Consider the following 24,435-nt stretch of genomic DNA (forward strand, 5'->3'; position numbering starts at 1 on the left):
AACACTATGAATCCAAAGAAACCAACACCAAGACACATCGTAATTAAAATGCCAAAGGCTAAAGACAAAGAATATTAAAAGCAGTAAGAGAAAAGCAATAGTTATTTACAAGGGAGCTCCCATAAAACTGTCAGTTGATTTCTCAACAGGACCTACAACCAAGATTACTCTACTCAGCAAAGCTATTGTTTAGAATCTAAGGACAGATTAAGAGCTTCTTAAACAAGAAAAACCTAAAGTTTATCACCACCAAACTAGTATTACTACAACGTATCTTAAAAGGGAGTTCTTTAAGATGAGAAAAAAAAAAGGAAAATAAATGGAAATAACTACATATTTATCACCAATTACTTTAAATGTAAATGGGTTAAGTGATCCAATCAAAAGACACAGATAGGGTGGCTGAATGGGTGACAGGACAGGAATCTTACATAATGCTGCCTACAACAGACTCACTTCAGATCAAAAAACACTGACAGACTGAAAGTAAAGGAATAGAAAAAGATATTTCATGAAATTATAAACAAACAAACAAAAAAAGCTGGGGTAGCAATACTTGTACCAGACAAAACAGGCTTTAAAACAAAGGCTTTAACAAGAGACAAGGAAGGATCCAGTAATCCCACTTCTGAGTATTCATCCAAATAACCCCAAATACTACTTTTAAGTGCCATGTGTATCCATATGATTGTTGCAGCATTATTTACAAAAGCCAAGATATGGAGGCAACCTGGATGTCCATCAATAGATGAACAGTAAAGAAGTGGTACAATATATACAATGACATATTACTTGGTCATAAAAAAGAATTAAATCTTGCCATCTCCAACAACATGCAAAGACATAGGAAGGCATTGAGTTGAGTAGTGTAATTCAGATAGAGAAAGACAAATGTCATATAATTTCACTTATACGAGGTGTGATAAAAAAATATGGCGAATGTTTAAATTTTAAAAATTACAGTGAAAGACACATTGCCTCAATCCCCTTCAAAATACTCTCCTGCTCTTTGAACACACTTATCCCATCTTTCTTGCCACTTTCTGAAGCAGTTCTGGAAGTCCTCTTTTGTGAGTGTCTTTAGTTGTACTGCTGTGGCTGCCTCAATGTCCCGAATCAATTGAAAACATTTACCTTTCATGGTCATTTTGACTTTAGGGAAGAGCCACAAGTCACCTGATGCCAGATCCAGTCAATATTGTTTGATCACACCTTGTATATATAAGGAGGTTAATTTTATCAGGGATTTGATGGCATCAATTCCTCTTTCAGCATTATTATTATTGTTGTTATTATTAACACTACACATTAAAATTATTCATGACATATTCTGCACTTTTGGAAATTGCCTGATAGTTATTAAGGATTTCTCAAGTCATCTAAAAGGGAGCAACTCTTATTGTGACTAGTTTGCTCATGAGATGAGTTATTCAGCAATTTCCTCAGGGTTCCTAAGGATTCCAATAAAAGAGATCATGCCAATAAGATTCTATTGCCTGTTATTCTGGATGTGTATGTATATATGCTCTCTTGATAGTAATACTCTACAAAGGTGGCTCTAAAGAAATTTAAAAGCAAGCAAAGGCCCTTTGTGATGTGGTCCCAGTGTAAATCTCCAGCCTCATTTCCGGATATTCCCTACCTTGCATGCTTAACTCCAGCAATACTGAACCACTGATAATTCTCCAAACACATCACACCATTTCTTGCTTGTGCATCTTTGAGTGAGCTGTTCTAACTGCCTACATGTTTTCCCTGTCTCTTGAAACAGATAAGTACACACCTAAGTTCATGAAGGGGCAGCTCAAGCATAATCTCTTCTTCAAAGGACTTCCCTAACTATTCCAGACAAATAGAGGTTCTCCTTCCTCTGGAAACCTGTGGCACCGTGTATACAACAATACTAACAAAGATTATACAACCACATTTTACAGCAACTGTTTATTTCTTTGTCTATTTCCTTACTAGATCTTTCTGAGAGAAAAAAAATCTCTTTTCATATACATTTGCAGTGCTTAGCACAGGATGTGGCACAAAGGAGGCACTCAAAATATACTTGCTGACTGAATATTGACTGATGTCTGAATATAAAAGCACACTCCCAAGATTTGATTATTTTTATTGCGAATATCAGTGGGAGACAGAAAGATTAACGTGATAGTTTTCTACATTTATCATTTTTAAATATTATATTTAAAACAAAGATTACATAAATTAGTTTTTTTTCTTAATTCTGACCTCAGATCAAGTGTAGAAACCTTCATAGTTATAAAGGTCAGTAGTAAAACCTTTTCACCATTGTTCAGAATTGATTAGCCTTTCATACAAACACATGTCCTGATTCTTATTCATCCATCAGCAAATCCTGTTATCTGCCGCCACCTTTATAAACACACACACACACACACACACACACACACACACACACGCCCTTATTATTTATACTTTTGCATCTCAGAACTATAGAGATCATGTATTAGGTAGACTGGAAGGTCTTCTTATGCTCAGATTTGGGTATTTTCATCACTGATCCACTTCAGTAACAGGAGATCTCAGAGAAAAAGATTACATAAATTAAAGACCACTCATTCAGGTAGGGAAACAAGCAATTTTTACTAAAAACACTATCAGAATTCTAATAATGACTGGCATTGTCAAACTAGAAGAGAAATCAACAAAATAGCCTATTACTTTAAAAGGGGGAAAATGCTGCCTAAAACTCACTGGTACTATGCAAACAACCTTGTCAAATGGTAAAGACTTTAAAAATAAAAATGATTCATGACCATAATTAATGTATGACTTCAACTATTTGGCTCTCACTGCCCCAGACGCTTTCTGATCTTACCTTAGGGGCTTAAAACACACAGACAGAGTCACATTTCCTCCAATCTTCAGTGTTATCCAAATAGACTTTCAGGGCCCCTGCTACATCAAGACAGAGCTAATAACGTCCCCCTTTCAAACCCAACAGAAGAATAAAAGTTTGAAGAATAAAAGTTGCAGGCTTTTAAATATATAACATGGGACATCCTGATTCCCCCATGTCCAAGGAGGTGAAGGACTGACAAGAAAAGAAACATTGCTTTACCTCCAAACCAGCTAGTCAGTTTTGAAGGAATGTTTCTTAATTTTGCAAATTATGAAATGATACTATGAAGAAAGAAATATATATCATGTAGTCATCTGGGTTTCCGGTCAATACCAACACTAACACTCCCAAGATGAAATAAAACTCAAAATCACTGGTGTGGGGAGAAGAGATCAAGTAGCTATCTGATAGGTATTCTGATTACAGCAAATAGATGCCTCCCTACTACTTCATATGAGGTGAGATAACAGCAAAAATGAAACTGGACTAAAAATAAAGCTTTGTGGTTAGATATTGCTGTGAAAGTGAAGACACATTGAATATAAGGTATTACATCTAGTAAACACTAATAAACATTAAGACAATACCAATGAGAAATTAACAATAATCTCAGTAAAGGAGTAGTTAAGAGATAATTTTTGTCTACTTAGTGATGATCATATCACATCTGAAATGCTGCATTCAATTTTAAGATGAAGTGTAACAAATTAAAACACCTAGAAAGGTAGTGCAGTATTGTTCCCTATGGATTACAGGGAGAGTAAAAAGAGAAAGCAAACAGGAAAATACAGGAGCCTATTGAGAGAAATAGAGACCTGATCATTAATGGTATTGTATTCCATATGAAGAAGCTTAGATTTTTATTCTGAAGGTATTAGAAAAACCATTAAAAAGTTTTCAGCTGGGAAAAATTTAGTTACATATGCACTTTAGAAAGATCTTTCTTCCTGAAATAAGGTGAATGGGACACAGAGAATCAAGACTGTAAACAGAAAAGGCAGTGTGAGGTTATTGCAATAGTCCTAGCAAAGATTTAGGCATTGCCCTAAGGTAAAATAATAAAAGGAAAGATAGTGTAGATGTGAAAAGTTAAGAGAGAACAAGAAACAAAGAATGATGGCTGAAAAAAAAATTACCAACATCAAGAATGCAAGAGAAGACATCACTACAGATAATATAGACATTTAAAGGAAATTAAGGGGAAATTATGAACACAATGTCAATAAAGTCAAGACCTTAGATGAAACAGTTAAATTGCTTTTAAAAAGCTGTAAGTTTTGAAAACAAATTAAAAATTTGAATAGCCATTAAAGAAATCAAATTTGTAGTTAAAAGCCTTTTCACATAGAAAACTCTAGTTTCAGATGGCTTCATTGATGAAATACTAATCTTAACAAAAATCTTCAAAGAAGAGGGAACTCTTTTCAATTGTTCTATGAGGCTTGCATAACCCTGATACCAAAACATGATAACATGACAAGAAATTTATAGACAATATCACACGTGAACATAAACGCATCACAGAATGAAGGCGAAAAATCATGATTATTTCAAAAGATGGCCCCCCAAAAGCATTAGACAAAATGCAATAACTGTTAATGATTAAAAACAAAAAACCCTTAACAGCAGTGTATGAGGGTTCCTTTTCCCCCACAACCTTTCCAACACTTGTTATTACTTGCCTAGTTGGTGATATCCATTCAACAGGTGTGAGGTAGTATCTTATTGTTGTTTTGATTTGCATTTCCCTAATAGCTAGTGAAGTGAAACATCTTTTCATGTATCTGTTGGCCGTTTGCATGTCTTCTTGGGAGAAGTGTCTGTTCAGACCCTCTGCCCACTTTTTAATTGGATTGTTTGGTTTGTTGTTGTTGAGTTGTATGAGTTCTTTATCTACTTTGGATATTATCCCCTTATCGGAGGCACTGTTTGCAAATACCTTCTCCCATTCAGTTGGTTGCCTCTTTGTTTTGCTAATGGTTTCTTTTGCTGTGCAGAAGCTTTTCAGTTTTTGATATAGCCCCATTCATTTACTTTTGCTTTTACTTCCCTTGACTTTGAGGTCAAATTCGTAAAATCCTCTCTAAGACCCAGGTCCATAAGTTTAGTATCTATGTTTTCTTCTGTGCAATTTATTGTTTCAGGTCTTAAATATAAGTCTTTGATACATTTTAAGTTAATTTTGGTGTATGATGACAATAAGATTACAGATTAAAATATAAAAATCAATTGGTTATTTTTATATAATATCAACAAATAACTAGGACTAAATCTAACAAAAGAGGTAAAGGACCTTAACACTGAAAACTATAAAACATTGTTGAACAAAATTTGGAAAAACACTTAAATGAATGGAGACATATATGATTTCACAGATTGGGAGACTTACTATTGTTAAGAAGTGAAATCTCTATCAGGGTGATCACAAATTATATAAATTTATAATCACTACGTTGTACACCTAAAACTAATGTAATATTGTATGTCAATTGTAACTGAAAAAATTTCTTTATTAAAAAAAGAAATCAAGTCTAGAAATTTATCTATATAGTCAATGCAATCCCAATTGAAACCCTAGCAGTTTCTTCTTTTTACTTGACAAGTTGATTCTAAAATTGATATGAAAATATTAAAGTCCTAGAATAGCCAAGAAATTGTTGAAGGACACTACCAGATATTATGACTTATAATAAAGCTCTAGTTTGTAAAGCAGTAGTAGTTGCATAAAGCTAAACAAATAGATCGATGAAATAGAATTCAGATTACAGAAATAGACCCATTCATATATAATCAATTTATTTTCTGATTAAGAAAAGCTATGTCAACAAATGATACGGATATAATCGGATTTTGATATGGGAAAAAAATAAACCTTAATCTCTACCTCACATCACACACAAAAATTAATTTGAAATGGATCAAAGACCAAAATGTAAAAGCTAAAACTATAAAGCTTCTAGAATAATGTGTAGGCAAATATACTCATGACCTTGGATTAGGCAAAGGTTTCCTAACCAGAATAAAAAGGCACTACCCATAAAATAAAAGCCTGATACATCATGCCTTATCAACATTTAAAATTTCTAATCATCAAAAGGCATTACTGATAAAATAAAAAGCGATGTGTGACATGGAGCCTTTCCATTGTGATCACAAAATACGATGAATGCTGTACTCAAGTACCATGCAACGAAAAGGCAGGGATCTTCAATATGGGGAGTGGCGCGTCAAAACTTAGCAATAGTATATGACAAGTTTCAACTTGTTCGGTGCAGTCAGGTGGGTGTGAGCTAAGGTTGAGAGAAGGTGTGTTTTAAAGTGTGCCGTAAATCATCCTCCTTCATGACAACACTCCGTGTCACACATTGTTTCTGGTATATGGCTATTTCTGTCAAATAAAAACATCACAGCGTGCCCTCATCCACCTTATTCACAAAATCTGGCACCGTGCGACTTCTGGATCTTCCCCAAAGTCAAAATGATTCAGGACATCGAAGCAGCCATGACAGCGCAACTAAAGACACTCACGAAAGAGGACTTCCAGAACTGCTTCAGAAAGTGGCAAGAACAATGAGATAAGTGTTCAAAGTGACGGGGAGCATTTTGAGGGGGATTAATGGCAATGTGTCTTTTATTGTAATAATTTTTTTTTAATTTAAACATTCACTGTATTGTTGGATCACACTTCATAGGAGCAGGTAGTTCCACTCTCAGGTATAAGAGAAATAAAAGTATGTGACTACAAAAGACTTTTGTAAGGATGTTCCTATCGAGTAGAAACAACTCAAATGTCCATCAACAAGATAATGCATCAGCAAATTGTGGCATAGTCACAGAAACACCACTCAGCAATATAAAGGAATAAATTGCTGATCTTTACAACATGGATAAATTTTATAAATTGCTATGTTGAACAAAAGAACTCAGCAACCAAAAAGACTACCCATATGATTCCATTTTTAGTTCAGAAACAGGAAAAGCTAATATAAAGGAGGCATTGAGAAAAGTGACTCAGCCATGGTTGGAAGTGAGAGCGTAAGAATGGCAAAGGGGTTGTGTGGGAACTTTCTGGATCATAATAAATATTCTGTATCTTGATTGCATGATGACAACATGGGTATATTTGTCAAAACTCACCAGACTGTACACTTAAGTTCTCTGTATTTTATTGTATATAAGTTATACTGCAAAAGAAAAAAAAAAAAAGATAGCTAATATATGGTCTGGGGTACCAGGAAAATGGTGATATCATTTATTGAGATGGGGATCACAGGATGGACTGTTTTGAGAAGAAAATTCTACTTTCAGTTTGAGGTGCCTATGCAACATCAAGAAGATGCTGAATATGAGTGAATATAAGGATCTGGAGTTTAGGGAAAAAACTTTGGCTAGAGATAAAAACTTAGCAATCATTAGCACACAGATGGTTATTAACACTAGGAAAAAGTGAGTGAGACCATTTTGAAAGACCGTGAAAATGAGAGAAAAAAGCCTAGAACAGAATCCTGAGGAATATCAATATTTAAAAAATTAGAAAAAAAAAAAGAAACGAAAAGCTACAAAAAATTCTAACCCAGGATATGCAGAAATGTAGGACAGCTGGGAGAACTGGTATTAACAGCACTCAAAGGCACAGAATGTCTCAAGGAAGAAATGATCACTGCCATAAAATCAAGTAACCTAAGGCCTAGAAAATATCTGAAGATTTAGCCACAAGCAGTTGACTGATTAAAGCCATTTCAAATGTGTTCCCCTCTCTCCACGTCCACTGCCACCATCACCTTACACCTAACCAACAGCCTCCTAACTGGTTCCTAAGCTTCAACTCTTATCTTCTCAACACTACTTTCTACTCCACTTTCTACCTGGTACCAAAGGTAGCCCTGTTCATCATGTGGTCAGTACTAATTGTAACTTATCTGCCCGGTCTCCAGAATACCCACCTTATAGAGCTATATCCATAGTCTGGTATCACCTACCTTACTAAGCACATTGGAACATGTCAACAACATTCATAGTCAAAGAAGAGAAACAGAACATAAAGACTTAGTCCAGTTCTCCAGGTTTCTCTACTCACAGGCTAACAGAAATAAACAAGTTTTCATTTACATTGCAATTACAAAGGATTTGTTGCATGTCTATGATTAAATTCCCTTAAAGACAACCAGAAATATCCCCATCTATAAACTTATAACTTAAAAGGTTAGTGCTGTCTAATGCAGTATACCTAACATCATCTCTGATAGACATGAAACGTTGTAGATACTCTAGGCTCTTTAACAGCCAGTGTTTGATTATCTATACAGTTCATTATGTAATATATCCAAAGTAGTTGTACATATGCGTATGTACTTCTAATCATGTTTCTAATACCTTCCATCAATGATAAAATGGATGATTTTTCTGCTGACTGAAAAGACTGTGCCCTATCATTTTTTCCACGCTAAATCCAACTTTCTCTCTCTCTCTCTCTCTCTCTCTCTCTCTATATATATATATATATATATATATATATATATATATATATATATATATATATATATATATATATATTTTTTTTTTAGAATTCTAGTCAAATAAATATAGACACCATGATGGTCACGAATCACCACAGTGCTCCAAACTTCTGACTTAAAAAAAACACAAGATAACACATGGACATTTTAAGCCACTAAATAATAATTTATTATCCTTCAATAGAACACTAATACTCTTTTCCAATCCAACTCTTGACTACCTTTCTTTCAAGGCCAGCTCAAAAATCATCTCCTCATAATTTCATTTATAGAGCACATTGTCACATTAGTCAACATCTGCACTTTATAAACCTTTACCCGAATCCCTTATCTGATAACAGTCAACATATCTTTTAATTTATTCCTTCAGCCTATCTTCACAGTCAAAGTGAAGAGCACTTTGAGTACTTTCCATGTTGCTAATATTGAGTTGGGTGTTGAGAGAAAAGATACTGGAGACAGTCTATGCTCTCCAGAAACATACAATTTGTTTACATACTCATTCAAGAAACATTTATTAAGGGCCTAAATAAAGAGCCCATGCCCTGTGTTAGGTAATGAAAATACAGAGATCAGAATATACATCTTATATTCATATATGCTTATATTCATAATGCTCGAATTTTGTGGAGAAATGGGTACATAAACAATTACAATCATGTGAACCATACAATCATAGAGGTATAGACAGGATAACAGCTGAACATAAAGAAAAAGCATCTTTTCTAAGGCTGTAGTGGAAGCAAATGTCTTCTGGGGAGAAGTAAAAACTAAGCTCATATTAAAAAGGAAGAGTAGGGATTAGCTAGGTGAAAAAAGGAGAAACCTATTTCAGACAAAAGGAAAAGCATAAAACAGGAAAAAGGTAGCACAACCTTTTCAAGAACTGCAAGTAGCTTAGCAAGGCTGGAGCACAGGGTCATATGGGAAGGGTACAGGGGGGAGGGGTGGCAAGAGATGAGGATATAAAATTAGGCAGAGATCAGATTTTGAAGACCTGGTATATCAGGCTAAGGAGTTTTCTTCCCAAGGCAATGGAATAAGTTTTAAACTGGAGACCTGACCAAACGTATGCTTTAAATTTAAGACTACTTAGGTTGCAGTATGAAAAGACCATGGTACTTACCAGTACAAAACAGACCCAGAAATTCCTTTTGGAAGAGAAAGAACTCAAGTAGAAGCCCAGGAATAGTTAATATGTAGTAAGGCTATCCCCTTATCCGAGTTGTGGTTCTCCTCAATAGCCCTGGGAACACGGCTGGATCCAGTGTTCACGTCATGCTGTAAGCATCTGTTTACTGCCTTTCTCCGCATTGGATTTCATACTCCTTAAAAACCTGTACCTACATCTTATTAGTGTTTGTGCTCCTGAGCACCTGTAGTACGTGGTACAGACCTTCAATTATTACTTCCCTTCCCTCTCTCAGGAATGGGACGGGGCCCGTCTCACCCCTTTTCTTAGCACATTAGACAATAAGCAATGCATTATGTTTTTCTCAGAGTCTATGAAATATCTGTTAACTGATAAATTTACTCAACTTTTCTTATAAGTGCATCAAGCATAGAAAAACTCCTGGAAAGCTGCCTTGAGAACATGTTTTTCAAGTTTGCAAATCATATTGTATTAGAGTACAAACTTTGACGATCAAAATCCCTCTGAAAGAGTGATTTTTAGAAATGCACATAGCAATCCAGATAGGTCTGCCTGGAAGAAAGCAGAGGAGGTCTATCATTTCTCATTCTAGATACCACATGTCTGTCAGCAGAGCCTGACTTTCTCTGGCAGTCACATGCCACTGGTCATTCACACTGATTTGACTCTTGACTAAAGGCTCTACGCCCTTTTATACTCAGGCTGTGCCCATACGTCAAGTCTTCCTCTTCTCATACAGTTGGTTCGGGGACTCAAGTATAAGGCTATGTCCTTATCCCAATTAAATTTCATCTTGAAATTTAAGATAGACTAAATATATATTCTACCTTTCCAGTCCCCAGCGATCTTATATACTGATGCTGTTATACAAAGTAATCTCCACCTCTGTGAGCTCCACTGCATTTGCTTTCTAAGTTTTTGAGCTTTGTATAAATTTTCTCTATCTTTGTTCAAATGTTTAGACTGTAATATTGTAAAGGGAAAAACTATGTCTCCTTTATTCACCATTACATCCCCAGCATACTGCAGCATTCAATAAACATTTGGCGAGTAAATAACTGAATGAATAGACACGTTAAACAAGACTTGATAAAAAATGGAGGCCTATGCCATGCCATTAGAAATTTCCCTCTAAGGTGATAATAAGTCATTAAGCAATTACAAGTCGCCCTATCTTTGCTACCATCTAGCTTATACTTCGTTTTGCTCTAAAAACTTTCACTTCCATAGCTGTCAAACACCTTATTAGAGTTATTATCTGGATCTACAAATCTAATTACCCTTTCTAAACGTAGACTTTAGTCTCAGATAACTTGTTCTTGGAATGGCTCAGTAAAGGGAAAGGGGTTTAAGTTTCTATTTGAGGCACTCTGACCACTATACGCAAAAGAATAGCCATTTAGGGGATTGGGAATAGCTTTTCAAAGTCATTAAAAGAGCAGAGTGCATTGTATGCTCAGAACAGGGAGTAAGTGGCAAAATAAAGCAAAGGGTGCATGAGAGCAGTGTCAACAAGAGGCAGTCTGGGAGGACTGATCGGAGCCAAAATGTTGTGGACTTTAAATGCCTGGGACATGTTTTTCATCTCCACAGCACCTACAGCAGTCTTGGACACATGGGAATCACTCAAATACTTGTTGATGAGTTTATTAAATATGACAGTTTCCCAAAAGACCAGAAGTCTACCTAAAGCCTGCTTCTACATTCCTCTGTCTAGACCATGAACATAGTTGAAAAGAACACAAGTCTCATGGTAATGGCATCAAATAAGACAGAACACAATGCTACCTATAAAATTAACATACTCTCATGGAAAAGTAAATGGTAGGATTGTGGGTGGGGAAGTTCTATTGAAGAGATGGTAGGTGGTATGAAAGCAAGTGATAATGAGTGTGTCAGGTTTAACCATGAGGTGCCCTCAAAAACTAACAAACACTCATGAAGCAACAGTTATAAAACAATAATCAACTCTTCAGATTTCCAATTAACATGTACAATAACTCATTTCAGGCAAGAAGAACCACATTTGGCATAAGAGCAGGCTAAATCCTTTCCAGATATTTTCATAATACTATCCATGTGCTAAAATGCAAGTAGAATTTAAAATATATTCATTGTGCAATAAATGTACATGAGGAAGTACATTCAAAAGTACTTCAGAATTGGAAACTTCTTAGGGCAAGAAACTACGATATGGGCAAGATTTTTAAAATTAAAAGGAATATTACATACAACTTCATGCCAATAAACTGAAAAACCCAGGAAAAGTAAATTACTTTCTAGAAAACTATAAATTACCAAGATGTCACACAAGAGACTGGAAACATAAATAGATCAATAACCATAAAGATATTGGAAAGGGAATCAAAGGACAGTACTTTGGAGGGTGGAGGGATTGTAGGCCCTGATAGTTTTATAGGTGAGAGCTACCACTTAAATCTAAATTATATAAAATGTCTCAAATCAGGGGGAAATATAGAGGGCTTCTCAATTCATTCATTTTAGGCTAGTGTAATCCTTACCAGTTTTAATTTGGACAGGAACTTGGCTTGTTGTAGTGTTCAGTATAATGTTTCACAATTGGCTTAACAAATTTCTCCATTTGGCCTACTATCTAAAGAAAATGAGAAAATACAGACTTACATCTAGATTGGGAATTTTAACTGGATACAAAATTACTGCAGTGTCTCCAAAGACACGTTCCTACCAGCATACTAATACTTATAACGCCTAAAATCTGTTCCAAAAACATAAACCAGCACAACTCTCCTTTTTCTCCCTTTTCATCCCATTGGCCCTTTAGTCTTATACACTTACAAATGCCTCATAAGTCTTTTAGTCATTGGTAAGCAAAAACAATCTAAAGAGGGTAAGATTTTACAGTCTTATAGTCTTTAGACTATATGCTCATGAGTTCTACAGGGTATGCATGCATGTATGTATGCATATAATGCATCCATATGTATGTTTTTGTGTCTATATATGTATGTGTAGGGAATTATATAAGGACTCACTGCTATAGTGAAGAGATATTCAACTGGAAGCTAAAAGATCTGGTTCAAAGCCAGTTCTACCAGTTAAAGAGCTATGATATAGAAGACATTATATAACCTCTCTAATCATGTCTAAGCTCTGAGTACTCCATGGAAAAGGATCAGCTCATATTCATCTTTTTAATTCCCTTTCTACTATACCTGGCCCATGGTAGGCTTTCCACAAATTTGGCTCAGTTCAAATTTGAATGGGAACAATGGGAAACAAAGAAATTATACAGAGGTAGCAAGAAAAAGTCTAGTCCACACTTTCCATCGAAGTAATGCTCTTCAGGACATCAAAATCCTTAGGATCAGCATAAGTTGGCCTACTTTTGGACAACACAGAGTAACAGAGACTAGACTTACTCTCCCACCTGAAAACAACTAAGAAAACATATAAAACAATGGTTCTCAAGATTGCTATGGCCATCAGGCAACAAAGGACAGTAATATCTGAGAGTAAGGAAACACATGAGGTGATCCCTATGACTGCCCCAGCTTACAGCCTGGAGAAACTTTCCAGGCTAAGGCATAGGGAGGGGGATCCCAACAGAGCAACGTGGTCTCCCTGAGTTGTGGAGAAGGTTGGGAATCCAGGGAAACCACAAACCCTAGAGTTCTCAGCACACGGCACTAGAGAAGAGAGAGTGTACACAGAAAACTCCAGAGATCTGCAGAGGGTCATACTCAAGTATTCAGTTGTGTACTCATTAGTGAATCATCTGAGGAAACTATCCAAGGGTGTGGGGGGGGTGGGGGGACTGGAAGAAAAAATAAGCAGAGATTTCCCAGAGCCTATTCCCCACAGATAGAGTATGGTCCATAATCCATGAACCATACAAAAAAGTTTTGTATGGGGTGGATAAGAGTATGGAGAAGAGTTTTGTTTCAGGAGTGGATAAAATTAATCCTAGACTGAATACTGTTCTAGTCCAGCCTTACAAAACTTAAAGCAAGAACTAAAAGGATCAAAATTGTTACAAGAACGTAACTATATCTCAGGATAAATCTTAAGAACATTTATAGGACTATAAGGTAAAATTTACAATGCCTGACATCCAATCAAAAATTATCACATATGCAAAAACGCAGGAAAATAGAATCCAAAATAAGTAGCAAAATCAATCAATCAAAACTGACCCAGAATTGACAGAGATGATACAATTAGTACAAGGACATTAAAACAATTATTACAACTGTAATTTATATGTTCAAAAGCTAAAAAAAAAAAAAAAAAAAAAGATTGAACATGTTAAATAAAGGCATAGGAAAAATTTTAAAGGCCCAAATTGAATGGAGATGAAAACCACAGCGTTTGAAAAGGGGGAAAAAAATTCATAGGTGAACAGTTTGGGTATTACAGAAGACAAAATTACTACCCAAAGATATACTAAATGTCTAAAGACATTTAGACATGAGAAAGAAATACCGTGTTTCCCCGAAAATAAGACCTAGCTGGACAATCAACTCTAATGCATCTTTTGGAGCAAAAATTAAAGTAAGACCCGGTCTTATTTTACTATACTATAAGACCCGGTATAATATAATATAATGTAATGTAATATAACATAACATAACATAACATAACATAACATAACATAACACCAGGTCTTATAGGTATTAATTTTTGCTCCAAAAGATGCATTAGAGCTGATTGTCTGGCTAGGTCTTATTTTCGGGGAAAAACAGTAAGACTAAAATGAGAAAGAAATGAGTCTAAACCAAAAATAAAACAGCAGAATACACATGAAATGTGCAACATTAAAGAACACATTCTGAACCACAACACAAGCCTCAATAAATGTAAAAGGATTCAAGCCATGCAATGTTAGGTTCTCTCATCACAATGGAATTTGATTAGAAATCAATTTTTTAAACCTGGAAAATAAGCAAATATGTGAAAACCAAATAACAAACTTCTAAATAATCCATGAGTCAAAAAAAACATCAAAAGGAAAATTAGTGCTTTTAAATGAACAAAAATGAAAACACAACACAAAAAAACGTATAAAATGAAGCTAACAGAGAGAAATTACAGTACTAAAACCATATATTAGAAAACAAGAAAAGCTCAAATCAATGACCTCAGCTTTCACAATAAAAAACTAGAATAAGAAGTTCAAAAGCAACTCAAAATTAGTAGGAAAAGGAAATAATAAACATCAGCTGAGATCAATGAAACAGAAAACAAAAGCAATAGAGAATAATCAGTAATACAAAAAGCTGTTTCTTTGAGATCAATAATATTGGTAAACCTCTAGCTAGACTAACCAGGAAAAAAAGAAAAGACCCAAATTACCCATAGCAGGAATAGGAGAAGTAACACCACCGCCACAGATTATTCTACAGATATTAAATTTTACCACATAGACAAAATGGACAAATTCCTTGAAAGACATAAACTACCAAAGTTTACTCAAGAAGAAATAGATAACCTGTATAGTCCTATATCTAAGAAATTTAATTTTCGTGAAAATCTTCCTACGAAGAAAATTTAAGGCCCAGATGGTTTCACTGTGAATTCTACCAAACATGTAAAGAGGAAACAATACCAACTGAACACAATCTCTTCCAGAAAATTGAAAAGGACTATTTCTCAATTCATTCTATGGTGCCTTACAGAGGAATCGACTGTTAATGGACATCTGGATTTTTTCCAGTTTTTGACTAAAACAAATAAAGATCTTATGAACATCTGTATACAAATCTTTATTTGGACATATACTTTCATTTCTCTTGGATAAGTACCTAGGAGTAGAATGGCTGGGTCATAGAGTAGGTATATCAATTGTGGAATATCTGTATAATGGAATACAACTTAATAACGAAAAGAAATGAACTACAGTTAACCCTTGAACAATGTGGGTTTGAATCATGTGCATCCATTTAAATGCAGTATTTTGATATACACAACAACATGGATAAATCTCCAAATAATCATCTTGTGATATAGAAGACAGATCAAAAACAAAAAAAAACACATACTATATATGATTCTACTCATAAAAAATTCAAACGAATCTATGGTGACAAAAAGTATTTCAGTGGTTGCCTGGAGATGGAGAGAGAATGAGTGGGAAGGAGGCATTACCAATGGGCACAAGGAAAGTTTTAGAGCTGTTGGATATGTTCGTGTCTTAATTGTGGTGATAGTTTCATGAATGTTTGCATATCAAAAGTTAGCAAACTATATACCTTAATTATATGAAGGTTATGTCAATTATACCTTAATAAAGCTGTTTTTTTTAATCCTTAGCACCAGAACTCAAGATTCTTCATCTCCATTAATTCTTACACAGGTGTACAGCGAGCCCTGTAGACATAGACATCACGGCATTTTTCTAAAAACTACAGTGGAAAATTCACCAAACATTTACTAGACACATTCAAACATTCCATTCATTCTTTCAATAATATTTACTCAGAACCTAAATGCAGAAGAGTGCTGAGCTAGATGCTAAGAGTGATGCAAAGATGAGTTAGATCTGATGTTCTCCAACAATCTCTTTTACAAGATTTAATTAAATGTTTACTGATAATAGGAAACAATGGCCTTTCTCATAGTCTGGTCCCTCATTTATAGATATGCACACACACAAGCACATACACATCTCTCTACAAAACGGACGCAATATTTTGCTCTGTATTTTAAGTATACTTGATCGCCAAGCTATTAGTAGGAAACTTCATCATTACTATGTGCATTACAAACATATGAAGTGAGAGTTTACCACTTACCTATATATTTTGATATGCACAGCCTACAGCAGTATGCCTTTAGCTATATACAGTTGTCATCCACAAACACCCCAGTTGCAAAGAACACACAAAGACCCAGATCTTGGTTTCTAAAAAACTGTTCTTCACTAAAAGAAACTACAGTTCCTTGAAGAAAAGACTAATTCTAATGCAGGGACAAAAGGAATATATGGAGTATGTTGTTACAGAAAGTAAGGAAGTGCTCAAACAGTGATGGGAATAGGTCATAAGAAAACAGGAGCTAGATTGAAAAGGTTCCCATGGCCAAACATGAAATAATTTGAGTATCAAAATAAATAATTATAGCAACAGATTATAAACACATTGGATAAAATAGGAATCCATGAATCAATACTGATATAAATAAATGAGGAAGAAAGTTTTTCTTTACAATAGAATGTCAACTAATAAATATAAAAGAGATGACAGAATTAGAAAATAACCATTTGGCAGCCATCATTTTATTAATTAATTCAACCTGGAAACATCAAAACATGTTAAAACTGATGGGTGAAAATTTGACGAGAAAGAAAATATTTACATAATCTAAAAACACCTCCCCACAAAATACTTAAAAATTGCAAAGTGAAAAACTTGGCAGACACCACTCTAATCAAGTATTCACAATTAATAAAACTAGTAATGGGGCAAATCAAAATTGTGTACCACTTGGTAGGATGCAAGAAAAACACAACATCACTTGTATAATACTCCTTCCAAAACTGTATAAGCTGAATCTTTTAAACATCAGACAAACCAAAATTAAGGAATGTTACCTAAATAAACAGCCTAAAATCTTTAAACATGCCAAGGTCATAAAAGGCAAGGAAAGACTGAGGAATTATTTCAGACTGACAGAGAATAAAAACACATGACCACTAAACGCAATGTGTGATCCTAGATGGAATCCTTTTGTTATAAGAGACATTGGGACAGTTGGAGAAACTTGAATGTTGTATGTGAATTAGATGGCGGTAATGTGTCAAAGTTAACTTCCTGATTTAGATGGCTGTAACGTGGTTATAAAGGAGAACGCACTTATTTGTAGAAAACATGCACCAATTTATTAAGGAGTGATAAGGGATTATCTTTTTAATTTACTCTAAAATGGAAAAAGAGGGGTAAGTTCTTGTACTAGTTCAGTAATATTTCTGTAAGTTTGAAAAAATTTCAAAAGAAAAAGAGAGAATTCTCAAGAAATAAAAGCAGGAATACTAAAGAAGGTAGCAGTATCCCAAACCAAGACTCTTCCACAACGCAGCCTGTCCAGTCCCTTAGTCTGTGGAAATAAAGGTCAATGCAGTGACATTAACATAGTGTTTAAACCATGTGTTCACGACAAAATCAAAGGGGGAAAAATTTGCCTTTTTTTCCCAACTGGCATATTTCACAACGAGGTCCACAACTGTCTCACAGTAAAAACCACAAAGTAGCTAATTTTGGGGGACTGAGTTTTAAGTAACTTAGCAAACCATTTCCATCAATATCACAAGTATTCTATACAGAATAACTATACAATTCGGCTGACTTCAGAGAAGACCGCTCATGCAAATTAACTTTCCAGATAACTGTATCATATGCTTATTGTTTTTAACTGTCAAAAATATTTTTTTTTTACTTTCACTATTTTGGGTAGGAATATATTCTCAATGTGTTACTCACTTCTCTGGTTTCTGACTATGTGTATGATGAATATAATGATATTTTCTTAAAGATTGAGGAGTATTATGAACATCAGCAAGACATAAAAAGACATAAAAGACACAGAGGTTTATAGAACTAACTGTCCTGTATCATATAATTCTATATCATAATACATCTTAAATTATAATGTCAGCTTTTAATTTCTTTTTCTGCCTTTCCTCTTTCTATAAGGCTTTCACATAACATTTCTCAGGGCTTTCAATGTGCCTGCCAATAGCATCACTAAATTATAGCATCTAAATTGCTATGGACTTGGAAACTGAATGATCATGGTGATATATAGAATGGTACACAAAAATAAACAGTTTCTGAATGAGGACTATGGTTTTTTCCTATGTGCAAAATGCAGAACGTTGTACATATGTGGTATTTTTGTGGCTTATTACACTTTTTATGTTAACTTTTAGATTATTGTTTGGCTATTATAAACTGATACTGCCAAATAAATGAGGCACTACTTTATTTCAATTTTCAAGCAGGACATTACATTTTTTTCAGAAAGGTTAGACTTCACACATCCAATCACAGGAAATAAGACCTTGTGTTCGAAAAAAAAAGAAAAGAAGCCAAAGGTCTACTCATTGGACCCCGACTCTTGGGAAATTAGTGTTAGGTCAACAACATAAAATGACAGTCCTTTGCTATGTGACCAATCACACTTGGTTCTATAGTAATATTATGCATATTATTATATACTGTAATATAGTACATATATTAATGTTACTTGGATCTATAATAATGTTATGAAGGATGTTTCTTTGTGAATCAATTTTTTAAGTTATCCTATAAACAAAGGACAGGAGAATTAACTATAATAACATACCATGTTTCCCCAAAAATAAGACCCGGTCTTATATTAATTTTTGCTCCATTAGGGCTTATTTTCAGGGGCTGTCTTATTTTTTCATGCACAACAATCTACTTTTATTCAAATACAGTCATGTCGTCTTCTTCTGGAACACCATCATGACATCCGTCTGTCTGAGATCTTAACTGGGGATTATTTTGGGGGTAGGTCTTATTTTGGGGGAAACACGGTAGCAGATGTAATTTTTTTTTAAACTTGATAATGTAAGAATAAGATAACTAACAAATCAAAAACACAGAGGTGGAGGGAGACAGAGAAGGTGGCAGGTACCATAAATCTGCTAAATTCCTCTTTTTTCATTGTCCAAAGCCAAGAGTCACTATCTAAAGTTTATTTATCAAACAACAGAAACAAAGTATATTATTTCAAGCTTTTTATAATAACCACAATAAAAGAAAACAGAAAATGTTAAAGGTAGTTCTTGCTAAGGAGTGAAACTGGGGCAGGGTTAGGGAGAGTAGAATAGGAAGTTTTATTTTTCATTTTAGAGCTTGTTTTTTTTTTTTAAAAAATAGTATAGAGATTTCACTTTAATTTTTTTAAAGGCATAGAGGAAGAGATGGAGAAGAAAATAAAAGGAAAGAAGGTATCATTTCCTCCAGGAAATTTCCCATGACCACCTTGGGGCCTCTTTCTCTTGTGTTCCCAGAGAAGGAATCATGGGACACTATCCGAGCATTTTTTACAAGATACTGTGTTTCTGTCCTTAGTTGTCTGAGTAACCCATAGATTAAAATCTCCCTGAAGGCTGGGGTCATATCTTACTTACATTTGTATCCCCAGCATATAACTAGTACAATAACTAGACTAATAGATAACTGCTGAATGAATGAACAACATGTGAATGATGATCGTAGTGAACAAAACTGATAATACCAATTTTTCATTCGGAAAACAGCATTAAAAAGAGAAAAACAAGCCACCAAAAATAAAATCATAAAATTAACATCAACATTTATAGTTGTGTCATGCTAACTACATCTCACCAAAAAATTCACTTTGAAAAGAAACTTTTGATGGATTCCCAGGAAAAAATAAAAGAAATTGGAAAAGCAAACAAACAAAGGGGGGGAAGCCAACACCTTGCCTCTTCCATTTGCTTTCTATCAGAGGCCCTTTTCGCCACCTCCTATGAGTAGTCTAAACTCAGTATCAAATATGGGCCGACTTGCAGATGCCAGCACATACTGTGCCTGTTCAGAATATTTTTCAGAGTAGTGAATTTATTTATATATAAACAATGTTTCAAGTCTATTCAAGTGGCTCCACAGAGTAATTCCACATGACAACTTTTTTCTACCATCAGAATCTACTTATATTAAAAGAAAACTGTAGTTTAAAAACAAGCACTGAGAAGTTATGGTTTCCAAGGCTACAGGGGACAGCTTAATGTTGATGCATCAAAACTGGAATGCCTAACACTCTTCGAATAAGTGTATTTTTTCTCTGAGCAATTATAAAACTTTCTTTTTCTGTCTGGTCTATATAAAAACAGTTCTATAATAATAGTTTATCGTATAAGGAATCACTAAGTTAGACATGCATTTTTAGCCTTGAAAATGCAACATTTGAAGTTAGTTATTTCACCAGTTTTGCTGTTCAGCTCCAAAGTTAGAAGAAGTGTTAGGATTACGTGCTCCTTTGATCAAATAAAAAAAAAAAAAAAAAGGAATGGAATTGTGATGAGGTCTAAAGAGTATAAAAGACGTTCATTAAGCATATAAATCCTACTGAAGCAACGTATCCTATTAAAAACAGCATAGAGCAGAAGAGGCCTCAAGCTTCTGGAGTGTGCCAAAAAAGTGTTGTACAACCTTGGACAAGTTATTAAACCTTCCCGAGCCTCAATTTCCTCATATGCTTATTGTGCCACATTGTTGAAAGGATAAAATAGGATAATAAATATGTACAACACCTAGCATAATATTTGCACATATTGGGCACTCCAAAAAAAAAAAAAAAAAAGCTAGCACTGAGGATATAAGAAGGCGTCTATATAAAAAGAAATAATGCAAGGTTAATAAAGCTAAGTGTTCAGGGCACAGAATGCTTGTTAAGTGTAATAAGGGTACAGGAAATGAAGCAAGATCCAAGAAGGCTTCTTAGAGCAGAAGAATGTCATCTACATCTGGAAGAATTTATTTAACATGTCAGGCAAGCATTCCCTATCTTTCTACATGTGTGATACCCGGTGTAATCTGTTCGGTGTACTGCCTGACAAATTCCCATTTATTCTTTATAGAATAAATATGCTAGGAAATAGGCTCCACACCAGAGGCATTAACAGTGAACAAGGTAAACCAGACTCTCTGACGCACAAAGGTTAAAATCTATTGGGGGACACAGTAATTAAACAGGCAATTACATCACCATGTAAAGTTTTCTAACAGAAGACGGCAAGGTGCTTCCTTCTCTCCGCCACCAGCACCCACCGCAAAATGAAGACATGACTGAACATGCTAAACCAAGATTTAAATTTAGGGTAATGTACGTAGGAGGCTCCCTAAGGCCTAAACTTCCTGCTTCAGCCCAGCCTTTTTCCAGAGAGCTGCCCTGATTGCACACTTCCTTTGAGCATCTATTCATAAAGCAGCCCTCTGATTTTCACGCTACTATTGACTAGTTTGTGCAGAGCTCCCGCTGGACTGATGGAGAGGAGGGGTGACTGACAGATCAGCACAAGGCCCTCCTAATAGCAGGTTCTCAATAAAGATTTGTTGCGAGTGACATTTAACTTCAGCATTCTTTTCTTAGATTACTGGATTCCTAAACCTTTTACCTAATTCATTTTAAAATTCTCAACTGCAAAGTTTGTCACACAGCATGCTCCATGAGTCATAAGGACAATGTATAGTAAAATTCTCAATTGGAAGTTTCATACACCTTCTTACAATCATATAATCATAACTGTTTGATCATCAAAAATGTTAGAAAACCTATAAACCCAATCTAATAACAAGAAACACAGCAGCTATCTCAATAGAGGGACACTCTACAAGACACCTGACCAGTAATCCTCAAAACTATCGAGGTCATCAACAACAAGAAAAGTCTGAGAAACAGTGACAGTGAAGAGGAACCTCAGGAACATGATGACTAAATGTAACACGGTATCCAGACTGGGATCCTGAGGAAAACATCTGAATAAAGTATGGACTTTAGTTAATAATAATATATCTATATTGGTTTACTAATTATAACAAATGTACCATTGTGAGATAATAAAAACATATATGAGGTGTGATCAAACAGTACAGCGAATGTTTCAATAAAAAACAAATGTATTGCAGTAAAAGACATATTGCCATTAATCCCCCTCAAAAATACTCCCCCTCGCTTCAGACACACATATCCCATCTTTCTTGCCACTTTCTGAAGCAGTTCTGGAAGTCCTCTTTCATGTGTGTCTTTAGTTGCACTGTCATGGCTGCCTCCAAGTCCTGAAACATTGTGACTTCGGGGAATACAGAAGTCGAACGGTGCCAGATCCAGTGAATAAAGTGGATGAGGACACACCATGTTTTTATATGATAGACACTGCCATAAACCAGAAGCAATGTGTGACATGGAGTGTTGTCATGAAGGAGGATGATTTACGGCATACTATAAAACACACCTTCTCTCAACCGTAGCTCACACCCAACTGACTATACTGAACAAGCTGAAACTTGTCACACACTTACTAAGGTTCGACTCGCTGCTTCCTGTATTGAAGATCCCTGCCTTATGTTTTGATCACAATGGAAGGGCTCCGTGTCACACATCACTTCTGTTATACAGCAATTTCTGTCAACTAAAAACATTACGGTGTGTCATCATCCGGATCTGGCACTGTGCGACTTCTGGCTCTTTCGCAAAGTCAAAATGACCATGAAAGGTAAACATTTTGAATCTATTTAGGACATTGAGGCAGCCATGACAGTGCAACTAAAGACACTCACAAAAGAGGGCTTCCAGAACAGCTTCAGAAAGTGGCAAGAATTATGGGATGAGTGTGTCGAAGCGAGGGGGAGTATTTTGAGGGGGAGTATTTTGAAGGGGATTAATGGCAATCTGTCTTTTACTGTAATAAATTATTTTAATTTAAACATTCACTGTATTTTTTTTCTGATTAGTTTGTTCATTTAGTCTATTCTTTAGATTCCCCATATAAATGAGATCATATGGTATTTGTCTTTCTCTGTCTGACTTATTTCACTTAGCATAATGTTCTCTAGGTCCATCCATATCATTGCAAATGTTAAGATTTCATTCTTTTTTATGGCCGAGTAATACACCATTGTATAAATGTACCACAGCTTCTTAATCCAGTCATCTACTGATGGGCATTTCGGTTGTTTCCATGTCTTAGCTATTGTGAATAGTGCTGCAATAAACATAGGGGTGCATAAATTTTTTTGAATTAGTGTTTTGGATTTCTCTGGATAGATACCTAGGAGTGGAACTGCTGGGTCATAAGGTAGTTCCATTTCCAGTTTTTTGAGATACCTCCATACTGATTTCCATAGTGGCTGCAATCCCACCAACAGTACACCAGCGTTCCCTTTTCTCCACATCCTTGACAGCACTTGTTGTTTGCTGATTTATTGATGATAGCCATTTTGACTGCGGTGAGGTGGTATCTCATTGTGGTTTTTATTTGCATTTCTCTAATGATCAGTGAGGTTGAGCATTTTTTCATATGTCTGTTTGTCATCTGTATGTCCTCTTTAGAAAAATGTCTCTTCATGTCCTCTGCCCATTTTTTAATTAGGTTGTTTGGCTTTTTTTTTTTTTTTTTTTTAGGTGTTGAGTTGAATGAGTTTTTTAATAAATTAACCCCTTATTAGATATATCAATGACAAATATCTTCTCCCATTCAGTAAGATGCCTTTTTGTTTTATTGATGGTTTCCTTTGCTGTGAAAAAGCTTTTTAGTTTGACGTAACCCCATATGTTTATTTTTTCTCTTACTTCCCTTGCCCAGGGGATAACAGCAAAAATATTACTCAGGGTAATGTCTGTAAACTTTGTTCTTATATTTTCTTCTAGGAGTTTTATGGTTTCAGATCTTAAATTTAAGTCTTTAATCTATTTTGAATTTATTCTTGTACATAGTGTAAGGAGGTGGTCCAGTTTCATTCTTTTGCAAGTGTCTGTCCAGGTTTCCCAGCACCATTTATTGAACAGACTGTCTTTAACCCAACGTAAATTTTTGCTTCCATTGGCGTAGATTAAATGATCATATAGGCATGGATTTATTTCTGGGCTCTCTATTCTGTTCCATTGATCTATGTATCTGTTTTGATTACTATAGCCTTGTAGTATAATTTGATGTCAGGTATCGTGATACCTCCCACTTTGTTCTTATTTCTCAAGATTGCCACGGCTATCTGGGGTCTTTTATGGTTCCATATAAATTTTAGGATTATATGTTCTGTTTCTGTGAAAAAATATCCTTGGTAGTATGATAGGAATTGCATTGAATCGGTATATTGCCTTAGGCAGTATGGACATTTTAACTATATTAATTCTTCCTATCCATGAGC

At 35.0% G+C, this 24,435-nt stretch overlaps 1 protein-coding gene and 2 non-coding genes across 3 annotated transcripts in view; all 3 read right to left on the bottom strand.

The window, feature by feature from the left end:
• UVRAG (UV radiation resistance associated) overlaps nucleotides 1–24,435 on the bottom strand; it is a 275,347-nt gene that overhangs the window by 161,007 nt on the left and 89,905 nt on the right. The gene's annotated exons all lie outside the window — the stretch shown is intronic.
• LOC141572580 (small nucleolar RNA U2-30) lies at nucleotides 2,235–2,304 on the bottom strand. The gene has a single exon (XR_012497904.1). It is a non-coding gene; the product is annotated as a small nucleolar RNA U2-30 (small nucleolar RNA).
• On the bottom strand, nucleotides 2,453–2,532 carry LOC141572583 (small nucleolar RNA U2-19). The gene has a single exon (XR_012497906.1). It is a non-coding gene; the product is annotated as a small nucleolar RNA U2-19 (small nucleolar RNA).

Source organism: Rhinolophus sinicus, linkage group LG06 (assembly GCF_036562045.2).
Source record: "Rhinolophus sinicus isolate RSC01 linkage group LG06, ASM3656204v1, whole genome shotgun sequence".
Lineage (NCBI taxonomy): Eukaryota > Metazoa > Chordata > Mammalia > Chiroptera > Rhinolophidae > Rhinolophus > Rhinolophus sinicus.